This window comes from Gopherus evgoodei, chromosome 18 (assembly GCF_007399415.2).
Source record: "Gopherus evgoodei ecotype Sinaloan lineage chromosome 18, rGopEvg1_v1.p, whole genome shotgun sequence".
Classification (NCBI taxonomy): domain Eukaryota; kingdom Metazoa; phylum Chordata; order Testudines; family Testudinidae; genus Gopherus; species Gopherus evgoodei.
The window spans coordinates 173,418-189,997 of record NC_044339.1 but is presented as its reverse complement, the minus strand read 5'-3'; the positions used below and the strand labels follow the sequence as shown (position 1 = coordinate 189,997).

At 48.1% G+C, this 16,580-nt stretch overlaps 1 protein-coding gene across 6 annotated transcripts in view; it reads left to right on the top strand.

Moving 5' to 3' along the window:
• Positions 1 to 2,699: 2,699 nt before the first annotated feature.
• Positions 2,700 to 16,580, top strand: part of HP1BP3 (heterochromatin protein 1 binding protein 3) — a 95,794-nt gene continuing 81,913 nt past the window's right edge. For 4 of the 6 annotated variants that reach the window (XM_030537697.1, XM_030537698.1, XM_030537699.1 and 1 more), the window contains exon 1: positions 2,713 to 2,796. The gene's annotated coding sequence lies outside the window, so the exon portion shown is untranslated. Of the gene's footprint in view, positions 2,797 to 16,580 lie in introns of all 6 variants that reach the window. The other 2 variants (XM_030537701.1, XM_030537700.1) reach the window with 2 other exon arrangements.

Sequence of the window (16,580 nt, the reverse complement as noted above, 5' to 3'; positions counted from 1 at the left end):
CTCCCAAAAATCCTGTGTACAGAGACCAAGTCTCGACCTATGCCAACTAAATGTATTCACCCAAAAATTAAAATTCACCATGGTCACATTGGCATTAAAAATTCCTCCCAATCTCCGCAGAAGATGGGAATGACTTGGCTGAGTCACTCCCATGTCTGCCCCGGCGCCCCGACTGACCTCACCCAGGTCGGCTAAAAAAGCACCCAGGAGTACGATGATGATGGCTAACAGTTGTAATGCACCGTCTGCTGCTAAAAGGCAATGAGCTGCTGCTGTGTAGCAATGCAGTCCCATATCTGCCAGCACCCAGGAGACTTACGGTGACAGTCCATGCTTGCAGTGGTATGGCGTCTGCACAGGTAACCCAGGAAAAAAGGCGCAAAACAATTGTCTGCCATTGCTTTCACGGAGGGAGCGGGGGGGCTGATGACATGTACCCAGAATCACCCGCGACACTGTTTTTGCCTCATCAGGCATTGGGATCTCAACCCAGAATTCCAATGGGCGGCAGAGACTGCAGGAACTGTGGGATAGCTACCCACAGCACAATGCTCCGGAAGTCAATGCTAGCCTCAGTACTGTGGATGCAGTCTTAATGCACTTAGAGCATTTTTTGGGGGGACACACACAATTGACTGTGTAAAAACGGATTTCTTAAAAACCGACTTCTATAAATTCGACCTAATTTCGTAGTGTAGACATTAAGTGAGCTATTATCAGCAGGAGAAAAAAAATTTGTAGTGATAATCAGGAAGGGTTTTTTTTAAATTACTTCAACAAAGAACTTCAAAAATAGACTCCGAGAAACTGCAGAATTGGGGAATTAATTTGCAAACTAGACACCATTAAATTAGGCTTGAATAAAGACTGGGAGTGGATGGGTCATTATACAAAATAAAAACTCTTTCCCCATGCTATTTTCCCCCTACTGTTACTCACTCCTTCTTGTCAACTGTTGGAAATGGGCCATCCTGATTATCACTGCAGTAGTTTTTTTTCTCCTGCTGATAATAGCTCTCCTTAATTAATTACTCCTGTTACAATTGGTATGGCAACACCCATTTTTTCATGTTCTCTGTCTACATAGATCTTCCTACTGTATTTTCCACTGCATGCATCCAATGAAGTGGGTTTTAGCCCACAAAAGCTTATGCTCAAATAAATTCGTTAGTCTCTGAGGTGCCACAAGTACTCTTTAAAAGCAGCAAAGAATCCTGTGGCACCTTGCAGACTAACAGACATTTTGGAGCATGAGCTTTCGTGGGTGAATACCCACTTCGTCAGATGCATGTAGTGGAAATTTCCAGGGGCAGGTATATATATATGCAAGCAAGCTAGAGATAATGAGGTTAGTTCAATCAGGGAGGATGAGCCCTTGTTCTAGTAGCTGAGGTGTGAAAATCAAGGGAGGAGAAACTGGTTTTGTTGTTGGCAAGCCATTCACAGTCTTTGTTTAATCCTGAGCTGATGGTGTCAAATTTGCAGATGAACTGCAAACCTCCCTTGGTTTTCACACCTCAACTGCTAGAATAGGGCCTCATCCTCCCTGATTGAACTAACCTTGTTATCTCTAGCTTGCTTGCATATATATACACCTGCCCCTGGAAATTTCCACTACATGCATCTGACCAAGTGGGTATTCACCCAAGGAAGCTCATGCTCCAAAACGTCTGTTAGTCTATAAGGTGCCATAGGATTTTTGCTGCTTTTACAGATCCAGACTAACACTGGTACCCCTCTGATACTTGACAAGTACTCCTTGTTCTTTTTGCTGATACAGACTAACACAGCTACCACTCTGAAAACTGTAGGCTGTAGGGCAGCTATCCCACAGCGGAGCTCTCTCAACAGATCTGGGGGGAGGGTGAGCTGAAGACATCCTGGGTCCCTGATCAGCACCTTGTGCTGCCCTACTTCCTTCTTGGCATTCTGTTTTAAATGTCCTGCTGTCTGGCTGCTTTCCCTGCCACATGTGCAAAGGGAGCGTCCCACTTCCCAGGGCTTACAAGGGGCGAGGCGGCTAGGACCAGCAGAGATGCTGGCCAGCGTGCTCGCTCTTTGAACGGTGGGCTATCCTCCGGCTGCCGAAAGCTGTTTACACTGGCAGAACGTGTCTTTGCGTTCACAGCAACGCACAAAGAACAGGGGAAGAGCTGTAGGCCTTTGGCAAGGGGGTTTTCTTTGCACAAAGTCATTAACCAGTGCAGCCCCTCCCCAGCTCTCAGTGTGACAAGGGACGTTCTGTGATTTAAACACCCCTGGCCGCCAGTTAACCCCAGGCGCTGGCTGAGCCTGGCCCGGCTCCCCCGCCCGGTCCTTGGGGTCGGCTGCCCCAGCCCGAGCAGGCGCTAAGCGCTGCCTCAGTCACCGTCTCTCTCGAGACAGCTGGGGGCGCGCGTGCTGCAGGGCTCGTGTCTCCTCTCGGGAGCGCGCGCGGGCGGCTGGCGCGCGCTGTCTCAGTGTCAGGCCCCGCGGGCAGCACTGAGGGAGCCGAGGCAGGGGACGCTCCCGGCCACCACTGCAGGCCGCCCCGCTCCGCGCGTTCCCGATTTGTTTTGTTTGGGGCTGCCCTGTGCGGCGCCGATTCCCGCCTCGCTGTGCGCCTGCGCTCTGTGCCTCGGCGCTGATTGGCCGTCAGCTCAGGGTGTTTCTGAGTGAAGGGCCGGGCTGGCTTTGGAACGGTGCTCGGGGGCTTCGATTGGCTACGGTGCGACTGTGCCCGCCCCCTCCCCTGTCTGCCCCGGGTTTCCCATCGCCGCCATTAGAGGGGTCGCTTTGTGTCCGCCGAGCCTGCCGGTGAGTAGCCCCCCCGCCCCCGCGGAGGGGGGGGAGCCGGGCCGCGCCGCTGTTGCTGGGAGGGTCGGACGAGCGCTTATCGGCTGCCTGGGGGGGGGCAGGCAGCGGCCCCCTGGTGCCTCGCGCCGCTGGCCTAGTGCCCGGAGCGGCCGGGCCGGGCCGGGCGGGAAGGGACCTGGAGCTGAGCAGGCTCCAGCCTGAGGCGGCGTGGGGCGTCCTGGCGCGGGCAGCAGCGCTCAGCTGTCACCGGGGCGACCGGGCGTTGGAGGAGCTGCGGAAAGCGAATGCAGCGCCCTGTTCCCGCCCGAGCTCGTCAGAGACCGCCCGCCCCCTCCTCCAGGTACTGCGCTTTGCAGCAGAGCAGCCTGCAGTGACAGAGGGGGTAGCAGCGGTGGGGGATCCGATGTGCTCTTCTGGGCTGGCTCAGCATGGAGAGCCGCCGCTACCCGCATATCCAGCTGCGGTGGGGGATCCGATGTGCCTCCAAGGCTGGGCTGGGCTGGGGACAGGCCTGCCCTCTAGAAGTGAAAGAGCCCCATTCCACCTCTCTGGATAAACTCCCTGACCGAGCAGCATGTTTCTGGGCTTGTCCCGGTTCAGTCCCACCCAGAGACAAGCCTTACAAGCACAAAAGCGGCAGAGTTGAGTGAAACGAGATGTAGAACGAAGCGCCGCCTGAATGCCACTGACAGCGCGGTTTGTAAGCCCTCACTACCTCTCTCATCTGTAGCATTTATGTATTGGGAGGGATAAAAGACTGCACCTGATGGTATCCGGTATTTGCGAGGCCTTTGAGAGGAAGTGATACATGATACTCCCTGATTGATTGCAGTGTTGTTCATGCTAGACACTAAAAATCATGGACTCAGTAAAGACACCGGGTTTATGGCTCACTACAACAAACTGTAACCTACCAGCCCTTCTTTGTCCTGCAATTACAGAAGTGTTAACTGCCTACTTCACCTTGAGCAGCCTCTGGAAAAATGTATCAAGTCCTTAAACTGAATGCTATTCCACTTTCTATTTAGCTGACACTCTGAGTACCTTTCCCAGACCGGAAGAAGAGTTCTGTGTAAATTTGAAAGCTTGTCTCCCTCTCAATGGTAGACGTTGGTCCAATAATATTATTTCATCCACCTTATTTCCCTAAGGTTGATGCTGTTCGATGTTGCTGACAGATTTAACAAAATCAGCATGGGCCCTGTGAAAGTGTAGTCGCTTGGGGTAGCACAACCACCAAAAATATCAGTAGCCTCTCTGTCATAAATCCTAAATAAAACTGATGAGGACTTAAGGAATTTCTTAACACCAGCTGCTTTAACACCATTTTCACCACTGTCTTTGCCAGTACAAGGAGATTTTAAATCCAGTGGTAGCTCTCTTAATTGCCACTGTTGGGATGGTTTCTTCAGCAGTGGCCCAACTCTTCACGGTGATTATGTTTCCAAAAGAAAAGCCGTCATCCATGTTGGAATGTGTTTAGAAACTGTTAGAAGCTATGGTTCAAATCCTAGAATAGAAGGCACCATTCCTTGTGCGTTCTCCATCTCATTGGAGAAAAAAACTTTTTCTTTGGTGACGTTTCAAAATCTAAACCTTTATCTTCTCTCCTCTCCCACCTAAAAAGTAGTGGAGGCTGTAAATTCTATAACCAGAGAAAATTGGACTGTTCCAAAGTGGAAGCATTCTGGATTTATTAGCCTGTCCACCCCTCTGGACTGTGTTCTTGGTTGAAACCTTATGTATGTTCTTGTAGACAAAAGAACAGAACAGTGAACACATTCTTAGCTGGTGCAAATTGGCATAGGTCCATTTAAATCAACAGAGCAGTGAGAGTTTACATCAGTTGGGAATCTACTGACTATGGCATTTTCCACATCTGCAGCTTGGGAACACAAACTCTGTCATAGTTGACCCTGCTCAGAACAAATTTCCTATGTGATAACTGCTCACTGGCAACAAATCTATAAGTCATGGAGACCTGCTTGTCATCAGGGAGGAGATGTTTAGCTAACACCCAACCACAAGCATCACATTTATTTCTGCTCTGTGACTCTCAGCTCACCTATATCAGCATTTCATGTGCAAGTTTGTGTAGTCAGGCATCTGACATAGCTGCTAACCTTCATTCTAGGTTAACAAGCATGTGAGTTGTCGCTCATAGCAGGCTTCTTAAACACACCCAATTTGCGTGTTTAAGAAGGCATGTAGTGTTTATTTTTACTAAAAATACACAATGTTTTCTTCGTTTTCCCTCTCTTCTAACAAAAAAAAATCCTTTGGCAAGCATATCTTTACTATATGGAAAAAGATACTTAAATATTGATGTTTTATAAATAGGGCCCTACCAAATTCATGGACATGAAAACATGTCATGGGCTGTGAAATCTGGTCTTGTGTGCTTTTACCATATACTATGTAGATTTCATGAAGGAGACCAATGTTTCTCAAATTGTGGGTCCTGACACAAAAGGGGGGGGCGTATCATGTCACAGTATTGCCATCCTTACTTCAGCACTGCCTTCAGAGCTGGGCAGCCAGAGAAGGCGGCTGTTGGCCAGATGCCCAGCTCTGTAGGCAATACCCAACCACCACCAGCAGTAGAGAAGTACGATACCTTGCCACCCTTACTTCTGTGCTGCTGCCTTTAGAGCTGGGTGGCTGGGGAGTGGCGACTGCTGACTGCCGGCTCAGCTCCACAGGCAGCAGTGCAGAAGTAAGGGTGGCTGGCTATTTATTTATTTACACACACTCACTCTCTCTCTCTCACTCTCACTAAGTTTTAAACAAACAATTTAATACTGTACACAGCAGTGATGATTGTGAAGCTTGGTTGAGGTGGTGAAGTTAGAGGGTGGAATAGAGTGGCATATTTCCCAGGGAATGCCTTACTGCTAAATGATGAGCTAGCATTTGGCTGAGACCTCAGGGGTTAACACGTTGTTAATGTAGCCTCATACTCTACAAGACAGCACGAATGGAGAGAGGGGAGACAGCATGGCAGACCGAGATGCACACCCTGTGTGTGGGAGAGAGAAAGAGATGTGCATTGCCCTTTTAAGTACACTGACACCACATTCTAAATACATTACCTTTAAAAGATCAGGAAGTTGAGACTGCAGCTGTCTTCTCCCTGCTCTGTATGGAGAAGGGGTAAGTGGGGGGAGGGGTACACCCTGACATTAGTTTCCCTCTCCTATGCAGGAAGCAGGAGGCTCTGGGGAACAGTTCCAAGGCAGAGGGCAGGAGATAGCTGAACTGCTGGCAGTTGGTAGCCTGCTGGGCAGCTGCTGCACAGGGAACTTAGGGGAGAAGGGAGCTGATGAGGATGCTGCCGATCTGCCCTGGTTCCAAGCCCCCACCAGCCAGCTGCAACAGGCTGCTCTTTCTGCAAGCAGTGGACAAAGCAGGCAGCTGCCAAACAATGTTATAAGGGAGCATTCTGCAACGAGCATATTCCCTAATCAGCAACGTAACAACGTTAACCAGGACGACTTTAATTGAGGCGTTACAGTACCATGCCATCCTTACTCCCTCAGCTGCCCAGCTTTAAAGCAGTGCCACCACCAGCAGCAGCGAAGAACTAAGAGAAGCAGTACCACAGTTTCCCCCCACTCCATGATAACCTTGTGATTTCCCCTCCTTCTCCCCAAACTCCTTTTTGAGTCAGGAGCCCTACAATTACAACACATGAAATTTCAGATGCCTTTTTTCTTTTTCTTTTTTTTGCTTGAGGCAGCAAAAATGGTAGAGCCAGCCCTGTGGCACAGCAGGGGGTGCATGCTCAAAATTTTTTTACTGATGGGATGCGTGATCAAAAAAGTTTGGAGACCACTGGTCTAGGGTTTAACAATCTCTTGCTCCTGAAGTTGTCATAAGTGTTATGCATCCAGGGAGCCGTGATGAGTTGGGGTTGGGTATTGCCATTACAGCACCTATTTTGATCTGTTTAACTTATCTTCACTCACTAATGAACTGTAAAGGGAGAGCCATCCAGTTCCCTTCCACCAGAAGGATGGCTGTTAGAAGATATGATCCAAGGGTATTGGAGAATAAAGTGGAAGGTCTCAGTAAATCAAGGATGCACAGGACATAAAACTCCTTTCCCACCCCACATTCTGTAGTTCCATGGAGAGAACCCAGTAAGAGTACACTGTAAATATATACTCTAGCTTTTACAATTTCTCATAATTATTCTTAAAAGTTATTCCTAAGTATATAACCACTAGTGCAATTCAGGAAAATGCAGAGTTAGTTTTTTTTTCATAATTTAGACAAATATGGGAGCTGTTTCAGTCTTTAGGGTATAATTTTTTTCACATTTTTCTTTTTGGTTGAAACTATGATGGCTGTTGCTGATGTCTTTTATTGTCTGTTTACAAGTGACCTAAGATGTCCTCTTATAACCTTTTGAGAGAGATAATATAAGTAAAAAATTTCTTTATATAAAAAAAATATATATATGAGTGTTAGTGGATTATGTCAAGAACACGCACACTTGTTAGTATTAAAAAAAAACCTGTATAAAATGTTATGCAGTTAGCATGAATTTAACAGTCCTATTTCTCACTTGTAAACATCTCTCCCTGATACATAGTATTAGTGATAAAAATCTCCCTTCAAGTGTCAGTAGTATATCAAATTTTGGGTGACGTCTGTATTCCAGTATCCATCTTTTGCCCATAACTTCAAGTGTTTCCATAACAAATTTTCCGTTATACTAGCTTTAAGCTTCTGACCCAAACATACAATAAACTTCAAGTTGAGACACTGACTTTTGAACTCAGGATATTGTGCCCTCCAAAAGTCTCCAGCCATAGCAAAGATTAGGATTCTAGTTCGTGAACTATAGCTAAAACTGTTTGAAAACAGTCCTCATATGGGTCAAGTGGTTTTGTGCTCCAATCCAGAGGACAAAAAATACCAGTGCTGTTTTTAAACAGCCATGGAAGCAGAAACTTCTGCTCTATGCTGATCCTTTAGAGTTCTAGAGCAGTTCCTCAGCATGGTTATAATATTACCTGTAACTTCCTGATGCAAGTGCTGGAGGAACCGACTAGGGGCCGTGCTCCTCTTGATCTGCTGCTTACAAACAGGGAAGAATTGTTAGAAGAAGTAAAAGTGGGTGACAACCTAGTCAGCAATGACCATGAGATGGTTGAGTTCAGGATCCTGAACAAAGGAGAGTAGCAAAATACAGACCTTGAACTTCAGAAAAGCAAACTTAGACTCCCTTGGGGAACTGATGGGCAGGATCCTCTGGGAGGCTAATATGAGGGGAGGAAAGAAGTCCAGCAGAGCTGGCTGTATTTTAACGAAGCCTTATTGAGGGCACAGGAACAAACCATCCCGAAGTGCAGAAAGAATAGTAAATTTGGCAGGCGACGTGCTTGATTTGGCTTAGCTTAGCTTGAAATCTTAAACTTAAAAAGGAAGCTTACGAGAAGTGGAAATTTGAGCAGATTACTAGGGAGGAGTATAAACATATTGCTAGAGCATGCAAAAGTGTAATCAGGATGGCCAGGCACAATTGGGGTTGCAGCTAGCAAGGGATGTGAAGGGGAACAAGAAGGGTTTCTACAGGTATGTTAGCAACAAGAAGGTGATCAGGGAAAGTGTGGGCCCTTTACTGAATGGGGGAGGCAACCTAGTGACCGAGGATGTGGAAAAAGCTAATGTACACAATGCTTTTTTTGTTGGCCACTGTCTTCACTAACAAGGTCAGCTCCCAGACTACTGCACTGGGCAGCCCAGTATGGGGAGAAGGTGACCGGCTGTCTGTGGAGAAAGAAGTGGTTCAGCACTATTTAGAAAAGCTGGATGAGTACAAGTCCTTGGGCCTGGATGTGCTGCATCCGAGGGTGCTAAAGGAATTGGTGGATATGATTGCAGAGCCATTGGCTGTTATCTTTGAAAACCCAATGGCCATCGGGGCAGATCCCGGATAATTGGAAAAAGGCTAATGTCGTGCCCATCTTTAAAAAAGGGGAAGAAATAGAACCTGGGGAACTACCATTCAGTCCCTGGCAAAATCAAGGAATCCATTTTGAAGCACTTGGAGGAGAGGAAGGTGATTAGGAACAGTCTGTGTGGATTCACCAAGGGCAGGTCATGCCTGACCAACCTAATTGCCTTCTATGATGAGATAACTGGTTCTGTGGATATGGGGAAAGGGATGGATGTGATATATCTTGACTTTACCAAAGCTTTTGATACAGTCTCTCACAGTATTCTTGCCAGCAAGTTATAGTAGTATGGATTGGATGAATGGACAATAAGGTAGATAGAAAGCTGGCCAGATTGTGAGGCTCAATAGGTAGTGATCAATGGCTCGATGTCTAGTTGGCAGCTGGTATCAAGCGGAGTGCCTCAAGGGTCAGTCCTGGAGCCAGTTTTGTTCAACATCTTTATTAATGATCTGGACGATGGGATTAATTGCACCCTCAGCAAGTTCGCAGATGACAGTAAGCTGTGGGGAGAACTTTATGTGCTGGAGTGAAGGTAGAGTCCAGAGTGACCTAGACAAACTGGAGGATTGGGCCAAAAGAAATCTGATGAGGTTCAACAAGGACAAGTGCAGAGTCCTGCACTTAGGAAGAAAGAATCCCATGCACCTGTACAGGCTGGGACTAACTGGCTAAGCAGCAGTTCTGCAGAAAAGGACCTGGGGATCACAGTGGACAAGAAGCTGGTTATGAGTCAGCAGTGTGCTCTCATTGCCAAGAAGGCCAGTGACATATTGGGCTGTATAAGTAGGAGCATTGCCAGCAAATCGAGGGAAGTGATTATTCCCCTGTATTTGACATTGGCGAGGCCACATCTGGAGTATTGCGTCCAGTTTTGGTCCCCATGTTACAAGAAGGATGTGGAAAAATTGGAAAGAGTCCAGCAGAGGGCAATAAAAATGATTAGAGGGCTGGGGCACACATGACTTACGAGGAGACGCTGAGGGAACTGGGATTATTTAGTTTGCAGAAAAGACGAATGAGGGGGGTTTTAATAGCAGCCTTCAACTACCTGAAGGGGGGTTCCAAAGAGGATGGAGCTAGGCTGTTCTCAGTAATAGAACAAGAAGCTATGGTCTCAAGTTGCAGTGGGGAAGGTCTAGGTTGGATATTATTAAACACTATTTCACTAGGAGGGTGGTGAAGCACTGGAATGGGTTCCCTAAGGAGCTGATGGAATCTCCATCCTTATAAGTTTTTAAGGCTTGGCTTGACAAAGCCTTGGCTGGGATAATTTAGTTGGTGTTGGTCCTGCTTTGAGCAGGGGATTGAACTAGATGACCTCCTGAGGTCTCTTCCAACCATAATATTCTATGTAACGGAATTGTACATAATGCTATAACCATGTTTAGATATTATTTTAATCACTGGCATCCCTAGCATGGAGAGGGCCAGAAAGGTTTAATGCTGCAGTACCTGGCTCTGGTCATCAAATTAGAAATAATGGATAACACCAATTAGGTTTTGATAAGTTATCTTCTCATCCAATAGAAGTGATCTGTAGAGTCCTGCAAACCTGTGTTTATCCGCCTTATATTCACGGATATCTGCATCCGTGGATGCAGTTATCTGTGGACTATGTTTGCGGATTGGATGCGGATACAGATTTTGTATCCATGTAGTGGCTCTAGTGATCTGTTGCTGAGCTGCTTCTCTAGAATTCAGAAGATTAGAGGATGGATGGAAATAGAGAAACTGGAGTTTATGGTGTTTTTTGCGGGGGTAGAGAGTGGAGGAGACAACGCTGAGAGAACTCGCTTGGACTCGGTGATCCAGGGAGGTCCTTTCTAGTCCTAAATTAAGATGTAAAAGCCTAGTAGAGACAAGGTATGGATAGTTATTTAGCTTCATAAAGCTAGTTGAGATTATCAGTGCCTTGTAAAAGCAGCAAAGAATCCTGTGGCACCTTATAGACTAACAGACGTTTTGGAGCATGAGCTTTCGTGGGTGAATACCCACTCGGTCAGATGCATGTAGTGGAAATTTGCAGGGGCAGGTATATATATGCAAGCAAACTAGAGATAATGAGGTTAGTTCAATCAGGGAGGATGAGGCCCTGTTCTAGCAGTTGAGGTGTGAAAACCAAGGGAGGAGAAACTGGTTTTGTAGTTGGCAAGCCATTCACAGTCTTTGTTTAATCCTGAGCTGATGGTGTCTAATTTGCAGATGAACTGAAGCTCAGCAGTTTCTCTTTGAAGTCTGGTCCTGAAGTTTTTTTTGTTTCAGGATGGCCACCTTAAGGTCTGCTATAGTGTGGCCAGGGAGGTTGAAGTGTTCTCCTACAGGTTTTTGTATATTGCCATTCCTAATATCTGATCTGTGTCCACTTCTCCTTTTCCCCAGAGGCTGTCCTGTTTGGCCGATATACATAGCAGAAGGGCATTGCTGGCATATAATGGCGTATATTACATTGGTGGACGTGCAGGTGAATGAACTGGTGATGGTGTGGCTGATCTGGTTAGGTCCTGTGGTGGTGTCGCTGGTGTAGATATGTGGGCAGAGTTGGCATCGAGGTTTGTTGCATGGATTGGTTCCTGAGCTAGAGTTACTATGGTGCGGTGTGCAGTTACTGGTGCGACTGTTTCAAGTTGGCAGGTCCTCTGTGGGCGAGGACTGGCCTGCCACCCAAGGCTTGTGAAAGTGTGGGATCATTGTCCAGGATGGGTTGTAGATGGAGGGGTTTTAGCTGGGAACTGTATGTGATGGCCAGTGGAGTCCTGTTGGTTTCTTTCTTGGGTTTGTCTTGCAGTAGGGGGCTTCTGGGTAAACGTCTGGCTCTGTTGATCTGTTTCCTTATTTCCTCGTTCGGGTATTGTAGTTTTGAGAATGCTTGGTGGAGATTTTGTAGGTGTTGGTCTCTGTCTGAGGGGTTAGAGCAGATGCAGTTGTAACTCAGTGCTTGGCTGTAGACAATGGATCGTGTGATGTGCCCAGGATGGAAGCTGGAGGCATGAAGGTAGGCATAGTGGTCGGTAGGTTTTCGGTACAAGATGGTGTTAATGTGACCATCATGTATTTGCACCGTGGTGTCTAGGAAGTGGACCTCCCATGTAGATTGTTCCAGGCTGAGGTTGATGGTGGGTGGAAGCTGTTGAAATCGTGGTGGAATTTTTCCAGAGTCTCCTTCCCATGGGTCCAGATGATGAAGATGTCATCAATGTAGCATAGGTAGAGAAGGGGCATGAGTGGATGAGAGCTGAGGAAGCGTTGCTCCAGGTCGGCCATAACAATATTGGCATATTGTGGGGCCATGCGGGTGCCCATAGCGGTGCCAATGATATGGAGATATATATTGTCATCAAATTTGAAGTAGTTGTGTGTGAGGATAAAGGCACAGAGCTCAGCAACCAGTTGTGCTGTGGCATCATCAGGGATACTGTTCCTGACAGCTTGTATTCCATCTGTGTGTGGGATGTTTGTCTACATCCATGGTGGCTAGGATAGTGTTTTCTGGAAGGTCACCAATGCATTGTAGTTTCCTCAGGAAATCAGTGGTGTTATGGAGATAGCTGGGAGTGCTAGTGGCATAGGCTCTGAGTAGAGAGTCCACATATCCAGACAGTCCTTCATTGAGAGTGCCAATGCCCGAGATGATGGGGCGTCCAGGATATCCAGGTTTGTGGATCTTGGGTAGTAGATAGAATAACCCTGCTCGGGGCTCTAAGGGTATGTTGATTTTTTCCGGTCTTAGTGTAGGGAGTGTCCTGAGTAGATGGTGCAGTTTCTTAGTGTATTCCTCAGTGGGATCTGAGGGAAGGGACTTGTAGAATTTGGTATTGGAGAGTTGTCTGGCGGCCTATTTTGGTAGTCAGACCTGTTCATGATGACAACAGCACCTCCTTTATCAACCTCTTTGATGGTAATGTCAGGGTGGTTTCTGAGGCTGTAGATGGCAATGCGTTCTGCACGACTTAGATTATGAGGCCTTGTGTCCAATATGAACTTACATCGAGAAAGCTTCCTTGAGTTAGCGATCTCAGTGTACACCGACAGGTTTTTTGCAGTGAAGATTAGCGTATGTGTAATCACAAATACAGCATTTAACCTGTATGTCCTGATTTTAGTTACTACTGCTGTTAATGCTATTGGGACTCAGATGTCCAAATTTTGGTTACGTTTGGTTACATTTTCATTTCAGTGCTGTATCGCTCAGATTTACAATGAAGCTCCCTCTGTAGTATTTTGTATCTTTCTTCAAGTGCTTACTCATGTCGATTCCATTCTAGGTGTGTGCACACTCACGTGTGTGGCCGCTGGAGATTTTTGCCTTAGTGGTACCTGTAGGGCCAGCTGTGGCACCCTCTAGAGTGCTGAACTCACGCCATGGTATGTCAGGCACCACTGGCCCTACGCCCCCTCAGTTCCTTCTTACTGCCCATGATGGTCAGTCGGAGCACCTCTCTTGCTTGACAAGAGCTAGCGGTTGTCTTCCATTTTGAGCGTCGGGCCTTAAGGCCATTGTGTATATAGTTCACTTGGTTGGTCTTAAGTAGACTGCTACCTCGATATAACGCCACCCGATATAACACAAATTTGGATATAACTCAGTAAAGCAGTGCTCCAGGATGGGCAGAGCTGTGCACTCCGGTGGATCAAAGCAAGTTCAATATAACATGGTTTCACTTATAACATGGTAAGATTTTTTTGGCTCCCAAGGACAGCATTCTATCAAGGTAGAGGTGTAGTTGGTAAGTAGTTAGTGTCCCAGTGGGACTTTGCCCCAGGAGGGGCATGCCCTGGTCAGAGTGCAGCAGGCTTATGCCTGTGAGTGACTGCCACAGCAGCTGCCCCAAGTGCCTGGGGAGTCACACGTTCACAAGCGGTGCCAGATCTGCAACAACTTTTGTCCCTGTGCCCAGAAGGAATGGGACATCTGCCTCAGGGCTCTCCTCATGGAGTCCACCTTCCGCCCGGCTTCTGAGCCGTCTGGGCAGGTCGCACCAAATGCCTTGGCCTCTGTGAAAAGCGCACCACCAGCACCTGACTCCTCCTGGCTCCATTCGCCATCGCTAGTGTTGAAGTAATAGTCCGGGAAGCGCTCCATGACACCGAGCAAGAAGACCCAGGGGTCATCTATCAAGGGACCTGGCCTGCCCACCAGACTGCTCCGGAGCCACGTGATTGTGCCTCCCCGGCTGGGTCACCCAGCCCCCTGAAAGGTTTGCCATAACTCTTGGGAGTGGTTTGGGACATGCATGCCTGCCTGCATCTTCAATCAGCCCAGGCTCCCATAGTACAGAGAGAGCACAGGTCTCCACCTGCTCTGACAATGACCCCAGTGCTGCAGGACCCGGCTAAGACTCCCAAAGAGGACAAGCTCGCCGTTAAGACTCTTAGGGAAGAGGGGGCCAACATCAGTCGCCAGACAGAAGGAGTCTATCTTCTCTGCTTCATCGGGTATCGTGGGGCAGATCCCCATCGTGACGTCAGTTGCCCAAGTGAGCTTCCGGTTTCCCATGGGGCTGACCCTCCCCTTACAATTCCTAGCACTGCTTACTGAATCAACTGTCGTCCTCTAGGCGTCGGTCCCGATCACCAGCATGATGAGAATGTTCCCCATCAAGTACCGTTCCCCTCGGCATCGGTACCACTCACCACACTGCAGTTACAGTTCAGTTATGCCTGGGCAATGGTCACCAGTAGACATTACCAGCAAACAAACTCAGGCATTGATGGTTCCTCCCTGGTCACCGGAAGGTGGCTCCTCCAGTATAGAGGTCCAGGTCAGCCCGTCGTTACGGTCTGATCGACCTTGTGGGGCACCAGAGCCCGCTCCCTCGTTGGCAGCACTACAATGGCAGCATGACCAGTGGCAAGTGCAGTGGCAGTATTGGAGAGCATGGGGTGTAGCAGTCGTGACGATGCCTCCATAGCACTCCTTGGTGGCCATGACAGAGCAGCAGCCCCACCGGCACCGGATCCAGTATTGGAAGTCTGTTCTGAGGATGGTGCAGAAGAACCTGTGCCCACCCCAAAGCCTCTTTCTCTGGCCATCAAGATCCCAGAACCCCCACCCGTGGTCCAGTCTTCCTCGTCGACCCCGTCGAGAACTGGTGCTCGAGGTGCAAGAGGTGTTGGAGTAGGAGGACACCCTCTTCAACGTCCTCTTGGCTTCTATGCATGGCCGAGTCACCCTGCCCATGCATGAGGGGGTCCTCACAATAGCCAAGGCTTTGTGGCCGACCTCCTCCTCCATTCGATCCACCTTTAAAAAGACCGAGAAAAAATACTTTGTGCTGGCCTTTATATGCACCAGCCGCCGGCTCACTGGTTATATCTGTAGCCAACAAAAAGAACAAGCAGGTCCCCACCTCCTTGACTCCCAAAAATAAGGACGCTGAAAAACTTGACTTATTTGGGAGAAAAATTTATTCTACTGCCAGCCTACCGTTTCGGGTGATGAATCATCAGGCCTTGCTGGGCTGCCGGCACAATTTTAATCTCTGAGATGGTCTCAGAAAGTTCCAGGAATCCCTTCCTCAGGGGTTGGCCCAAGAGTTTGGCACACTGGTGGAGGAGGGCATGGCAGCGGGCTCCCTGTAAATGGCATGGGACACGGCATATTTGGTGGCAATGGCTGTTGCATCCACAGTGGTCAAGCAACATAGTCCCTGGCTCCAGACTACAGGCGTCTCCCAAGAGATGCAGGGCTCGATCTAGGATTTCCCTTTGACGGAATTGGTCTGTTCTCAGACCAAATGGACGCCAGGCTGCATGGGTTGAAGGACACTAGAGCTACCTTTGCTTGTGGGGCATGCACACTCTTCAATCAGTCAGGAAACCCTTCAGACCTCTGCCACCGCTAACACCCTGACAGCCTTATCTGGGACCTATGAGGAGAAGGGATGGTAGTTTTGGTCATCGTTGCCCTTTGTCTTCACACTCGCCAGCCCAGCCTGGGGCAGCCAAACACTGAGGGGCTGACGGTGCCTAATATACAGCGCCATGAGTGCAGCACTTCAGAGAGCGCCACAGCCGGCCCTCCAGGTACTGCTAAGGCAAAAATCTCCTACGGCCATGCACATGAGCACGCGCACACCTAGAATGGAATCGACATGGGCAACATATCTTGAAGAACAACAGTTACTAAAGGCAGGTAAGTGGGTTTTTTTGTTTTGTTTTTGTTTTTTTCTTCATAATGTATACATCACATCCATCTATTCCAAAAAAGCCTGTGATGTATAAATTTTCTTTCTCTCTCTCCTAACTACTGATTAGAGATTAGTAATTAGGAAAATGTACTGGGACTGGAAGAATTTATATCTAGACAGACTTGTGTAGTGCTGGGGAGGAGCCGGTGGGCGTGGTACATGTAGGTTTTATAGACTCATAGACTCATAGGTCAGAAGGGACCAATCTGATCATCTAGTCTGACCTCCTGCACAAGGCAGGCCACAGAACCCCACCCATCCAATTTTATAACAACCCCTATCCCAGGACCGAGTTATTGAAATCCTCAAAAATGGTTTGAAGACCTCAAGCTGCAGGGAAACCACCAGCAAGTGACCCGTGCCCCACGCTGCAGGGGAAGGCGAAAAACCTCCAGGGCACCTGCCAATCCGCCCTGGAGGAAAATTCCTTCCCGACCCCAAATATGGCGATCAGCTAAACCCTGAGCATGTGGGCAAGAGTCACCAGCCAGCACCCAAGAAGGAATTCTCCGCAGCAACTCAGTACCCATCGCATCCAACATCTCCCCGCAGACCATTGAGCAGACCTGTCTGGTGGTAATTCAAGATCAATTGCCCAAATTAACAATCCTATCATAACATCCCCTCC